Here is a 7,086-nt window from a genome sequence, read left to right on the forward strand (position 1 = left end):
ACGCAAAACATATCCATACGACTGCTTCGTGCCGAAAGACGAGAAGGTTGAGACGAGGGTTCACATTACAGCCTAAGATCAGAACATGACCTTCCTACGTACCATCGTACCGTCTCTGCCTGCGTGTTTTCTCAGGTGTCACTCCCAAAGCGCAAGCGTACATCATTGATAGCTATCAGCGTATTATCAGGAGCTCGGGCAGAATTAGAGGATACAAAATACCATGCACAAAACAAACACAATTTAACCGTATGTCTACGTCAATGCATTCGTACAAATGGTGTGGGAAACGATAAAGCCATTGTGAAACCCTCTTACGCCAAATGTAAAAGTATAAAGCATATTTTATACCGGTTACCTATAATGTGAGACGGTAACTATACATTAAAAGCACAAGACAAAGCTGCGATAGTAAAACTATAATAACAGTATACTAAAACAATCATGACGCTCCGTCCGGTAAAAACCATCGGGTCGACCAAAACCCTCAACTAGAAAATTTTTACGAAATTTTCTGTTGTGGCGAAAGACTGCATACTGTTTTGAGACCTCTAATTAGAGCTGCTGCCTCCACGGCCCTTTTGAGAGGATCTAGATGCACAGGGATACAAAGACAGAGAGTGAGAGAAAACACATTACGACAAAGACTCATCTTTCATAATATCCAATACTTTACAACCCTTCAAATTCTTAAAGTTTGTTGTCGATTTTGTTTAGTCTCATTTAGTTTGTCATTTCAACGGTATGTCTGTTGTAGGTTTTTTTTTAGCTTTGAGGTTTGTTAGAGTGAAAGTATAACATTGGTGCTGTTAATAGTGAATAATAATTATAGAGAAAATCAAATGTTTCAGTGCCCTGGTAATAAGGTTTTTTAAATTTTTTTTTCTTTTGCATTACATTACTCTGTGTTACGTTAATGAAGAGTTGCGGTTCACACAATACAAGGTTTGAGATTGAGAGCAGTTGAATCCTTGTCTTACACCTGAGCACTTAGCCTATATGCGTCATAGTAAACATGTCGAGATTAACATCCTTTCCTCAAATTGGATTTATGACTTTTTCATCGATTATATAACTCAAAAGTACAAAAATATAATAACAAATTTCATAAATGTTAACTATTCAGCAGCAGTTTTCAAGTTCAAACTTATTTGAGACTACAACCTTGGATAAACTGAACTTTTTGGTGAAAACGCTGGACACAGAAATTGACGAAAACAAACAAGCAATTTTGAGGTATTATCTTGATAGCCACCCAGAACGCTTCAGAAATTTTCCCAGTGTCATCGGAAACAAGGTAATAAAAGCTACATGAGAAGCATCGTATTAAAAAATTTTAAGTGCCATTTGAATTTTTTTTTAAGATATACCATATACACAGCTAACACAGGCTATTATAGAGTCTGTAATTTTGTAAGCTGCCTGCTACGTAAGTACAAATAACACATGGTTATTTAGGCTTATCCACCTCCTCAAGAAGTTGCTGAGCACTTCCAAGCTTTGGGTTCGGATATTCCTAGCTTTCTTCGAGATATATCAGATCCCAGTCACGTTCCTCCTCATATAGTTTGCTGCGATTTGTTGGTGTATGTCACTGAGTTAGAGAAGAAAATCGAATCGTTAGGAAGACAGCAAGAAAACGATTGTCATAATGTTACAATTTAAATAATTGCCTATATCCATATAAACCCACTTTTACTTTGTATAAACATAGGGTGAATATATTTAAAGTACAAGTGCCTAAGTTCAATATGCCAGCGCTTAAAATAATGTATAGCCTATAGTGTCGAGAGATCACCTATTATTTCAGCTATAACAATATATACTTCAAGTTGTTATAGAAAATAACACCTAAAAATCTAGCAAGCATTTGCATGGATTTGCACTTATAAATATAATAGATATTAATTATAAGGCCTATATTAATTGCGCTTAAATTATTTTGTTATTATAGACATATATACCATTTCAACTGTTTTATTACCATCACCGTATGCTCATTGAACGTTTTCAGTATGATGTTTTAAAAATTGTATTCTGTTTAGGTTAAAGTCAAATCACTATATTACCACTCCCCACCTTTCTCAAATTGAGGAACCCAGATGAATTTTTATGTTTGCATGAATACATAGCTTTGCTTTTAATACAACCGGACATGTATAGGCCTAATGGAGGTGAAATTAATAAATAAAGCTTATTTAAAAATCCTTATTTGTAATTTAGAATTTTTTAACGTTTAAATGACATCAGTCTCAAAAATAGATTGCACCGATAAGCAATGTGGCCGATTACAGATTGCCCACGCCCGGACCCAATCATCTGCTTGTTGGTTATTTAAATATTAAAGCAGTGGTTTTTTAACTTGGCTAAAGTTACCTCTGAGTTAAATTTTGTCTGCCCAAGTGGTAAACATTCCCAGACCCCAACGATAAAATATGCAAAATGTTGTGTTTTGGAAGTGTTATATTTTGTGATTATAGTCATGCGAATAAAAGACGCAATAATGGAGGGCCTATACATTAAACTTCTTCAATACCAAAACATGTTTTAGTGGATATATATAGATGAAGATTTTCGGTTTCCAAAAGCATTTTTGAGCGACCAGTTGGCTTTATGGCTGTGTTTTTGCTGATTCGTTTTTTCAACACCGGCATCGTATGGTTTATCTGTGATAGGCTCTGTTTCTTCCAGCCGTAAAAGTGACGTCAGACTTAAACATTCGATTTTCAATCACTTGCTGCCTGTTGTAAAATTTTTAACTTAAAATAAAATCATAAAAATCCATCATCTGTCAATGTCGAATGCCGGCTTTGCGGCTTCTGTCATTCCAAAAACTGAGCGAGACGGATGGTGAAGTTTGATGCTGTTTCACAGCTATTCTCCGATACTGACAAATCTCATTGTAAAGCGTGAATTATTGCTGATTAGTAGGGCAAGTTTTTACAACTTTTGCAACTTTTTTTTACAGCTTCCGGCAGCTTCCTAAATACTCAGAATTTATGTAGTATGATGTTTTAAGCTGTTTGTAGGAATTTTATATTGCAACTTTTTTCTATTTTTCATGCAACTTTTATCAAGTATTGCGCAAAATGTAAAGGAGTGATTTTTGTTCAGGCTATTGATTTTGTTAAAGTCGCCAAGACTGAGTTTTGCTGCAATGCCTTGGATCAAGTTTGCAGACGTAGGGGGTTTGGGCTGTGGTATTTGACTTGTTTTGGGGGGAGGGGAGGGGTAGGTTATCGCTTTGCTGTTTGGCTTTTTGCGGAAAATTATTTCCGCATTGCGTTATTTTCTTGCTGCGTATCGGCAAAAAATGTAATTTTCGGCGGTCTCACCAGGCCGTCCGTGAAATTGGAAAGTACCAAATTTGACAGCTCTGCAGGAGCTGACAGCGAAATGCTGTCATGTAGGTTTCAAACCTAAAGAACATAAAAATGTATGCATGATCGATTGAATAGCGGAGAAAGAAACAGAACAAGCAGACACCCTGCAAATCTAAAACTGTTGGGTTATACAACGGAACCTTTCGAGTATCTCATACCCTAATAGTTTTAAAAAACTTGTGCATAAATGCAACTTTTTTCTGCAACTTTTGTTAAAATTAAGTGAAACTTTCTCACGATTTTAGTGCAACAAAAACTTGCCCTACTTATCAGTAATCGTTATGACATCGCTCGTAATGATCGCTTGATCGTATTGATAGCTGGTTAATTTAACATCCAGACCGCCTGGTTTGCAATTGCATTATATTTGAACAGGTGTGGCGTTTCGCTTGCCAGCAAAACTTTCAAAGGTACCACATACGCAAAGTCTGTCGATCTATTGATAACCGAAACTTAAGGTTTCATTTGTAGGAGAGTAGATGAAAGTTAATCAAATCCGTGTCAAGAGGTACTGCTATAAGCGAAGCGACCCGGAGTGTGGTGACGGGGTTAGTAGAAGTCGGTTTTAGCAATTAGTTGCAAAAGTAATATTCACCGCTGTTCTGCAATTTTTTATTGCAACCTTGTTTTAAATACACATCATTTCAAAGCAGATGCAATTGATTTTTTAATTGAAATTTAATTTTTTTAAACGTCAGTTATTTTGGTGTAAATTAATTCCAATTTATTGAGTTTAACTAGATTTTTTATAATTTATATAATTTTTATACTTTTATTCAAAAGTACCGAATAACTTTTTTCAAGAAATTTCAGTCGGTTCCGGTACTGAGTACTTTTCACATGATAAATTCATTAAGTGGTTTCAGTAAGCAAACAGAGTTGGATCATTAGCCACATTCCAAAAACTATTAACTTTCCGCCACATCATTGTGTTAATTATAATTATCAGCGAGTTGTTACATTAAGCAAACTCACATTTTAAGCGGATCTTCCAATAAGTGATTATTATATTAAAAGTTGGAATCTTTTGTTTTAATTTATGTACGCCGTGCAAAGTTCCGCTACAACACAAACACGTTAGACAACCTTTATTCCCGATAAAACACCAACCTGCTTAAGCAATTTCGTTGTAGCTTGCTTTAAGTTTATAGGCCATCCAACTTCTTGTGTTAGGAAGAAAAGGCAGAAGGTGAGTTTCTTTAGTTTTCACATAAGGCTAGAAAAGTGGAAACATGGAAAAGTTGCCTGCCGGTTTCTTTCTCCAGAATCCACGTTTAAAGCCAATCTGCGGATGTGTTTTCAAAACCGTCAGCGATTGGATCCCCCAAAAATTACTTGACAAGTTTCGACCTGCCCAAATATGCACGTACTCATCTGACCGCATAATTAACATCAAGATTGCCCATTTTTATTTTCTTAATTAACCTTTGCCATAAAACTTCACTCAACCATTTTTGCTTCTACCGCATGGTGATGCCTATATACTACAATCAACCTTTCTGACCACTGAAATTGCTTTACAACTTCACGCTTCTTCCATAGCCTATGTCGCATAATCCAGAACCCGTATTACTAAACCCTTAAACTACTTACCCTTTATGAGTTTATGGTATATCGTTTAGTCGGCCTATAACCATTACGTCTTGATAATCCGGTGGTCTGCAGGTCAATAAACGGTTTTAAAATTGAAATATCCGCATCTGATGTTGCAAATGTTTGATTACAAAAGTTAGTTAAAGAGATAAGATTACGTCACTGCAATGGTGTCTTTAGCTATGCTAACAAACAAATTGTGCGGTTAATTGCTACGAAGCTTGACGTTTCCTAAAGCTCTTGTTTGGCCTAGTAGGCAAACTAATACAATCTTTTCGTAATCGCCGTCAGCCTTCACAAGCTGTTCAAAAGAACTTCACCGTGTGGTGGCCAGGATGCCACCAGATAAGCAAGTAAGCATTTGCCTTCACATAAATGCAATGGAATTGTTTTTTTAACATCGATTGTTTGAATTTGTTGTTCACGTTTATTTTGTAAATTCTCGGGAACCTGTGGAAGACACCGTTTCCATTGTCTTCCAAGTTGTGTTGTTATAATTATATTTCTGTTATTTACCGCGCTATTACATAACGTCATACTTGCCATAAGTTCGATCTCAGTATAATTGCAAACTTATCGAAGAGTAGTTGATTGACAATCAGTTCCGCTAACATGCTATCTACATTGCACTTTTGAACTTATTGCGCTATGATAACCCCATACTTGTCATCCTATTTTGTAAACATGTTATTTACATTGCATTATGAGCTTGCGGAATTCGAAATTACCCGTATGTGATTTACAACTTAATTGGTAAAAATGTTTATCTGCACGATTGACCTTGTATTAACAACATTGTTAACATAAAAATAGACAATGTTGATGGACATTTGTTTCCTTTTAATTAAAATTTCTAAATTGAAATTATCACCTGACCGTAAAACTTCGCGTCTAAAAGTCCAAATCATTTCCTGTCATTGATAAACGCATTGCGCCTCAAGTTGAAATTCTGTTTCTTTATTATCTCCTTCAGCGTATAAATGTATCGTTGCATGCTATGTTTTTATTAATTCAGAATTAATTTAGATTAGATTGGTTTTTAGTTTTGTTTTAAGGTACCTGTACCGAATAAGGCCCGGTCCCTAATAAGGCCCATTGCTCATATTTCGCAAACCCGTGCAAATAAATGAAAGATTTTGTCCCTACATAAAAACTAATATAAATTCATGACGGTTTACCAGATTTCATCCTTGTCACGTGATCAACCGATTCGCTAGAGCACAACAAAAATTTGATATTTGCAGTTAAGGTGGTTTTGTTAATTTAGAAAAAAAGTAAGTGAGAATTTGGCCGGTTAAATGAACTGTTGTCAGCCGGCTGAAGTTTTCATGTAACAACCAACTTAGTATTGAAAAGGATAATGCACTTTTTTTTGCTAAAATTTTTCTGATGATAAAAATGTGACATTTTTTTCGTGGATGCCACATGCGCCTAATAAGGCCCATACAAGATGCTTGGCTAATTGATGTCCAGACTTCAAGAGTGGTTCCAGTCATCAGTTGGCAAATTGTTGCAGTTACTTTGATGCGCCTAGTGGAATCTTTTTAAATGTTTGTACAACTTAAAATGTGAAATTTCTAATAATGTTATATGTTGTCTATTACTATGTTTTAAATCAAAATACAGCACTCACAAAATTGGTGGGCCTTATTAGGAGCCCATGCTCCTAATAAGGCCCATTTTTTGGAATTTTTAATTTCTTTATAAAAATTTTTGGGGGGGTTGTCAGGTATTGTGGTTTTAATATTTTGTAGTCATATACCCTCACTAATAGAATACGATTTTTCAGTCTATTCTCATTTATGGTTCTTGAGTTATTTTCAAAAAAGTGTTAGGTGGGCCTTATTCGGTACAGGTAGTATTAGTTCTTCGGTATACAGTTAGAGTTTTTAAGTTCAATGAATGAGAAGATATAGATCGTAATAACTCTGTGAACAAATCTTTTAAAATAAAATGAAATGTAGAGTGATGCGCTTTGATTGCTAATTAGTTCTTAAAATCCTTTTTATATAATAATAATATTGTTGAAAATTTTTAGTGTTGTTTGAAGTAATAATGAAGAATATTAAAACTGATATTAATCAGATTCTCAGTGTTTAAAAATTATATA

Source organism: Clavelina lepadiformis, chromosome 1 (genome assembly GCF_947623445.1).
Source record: "Clavelina lepadiformis chromosome 1, kaClaLepa1.1, whole genome shotgun sequence".
NCBI lineage: Eukaryota > Metazoa > Chordata > Ascidiacea > Aplousobranchia > Clavelinidae > Clavelina > Clavelina lepadiformis.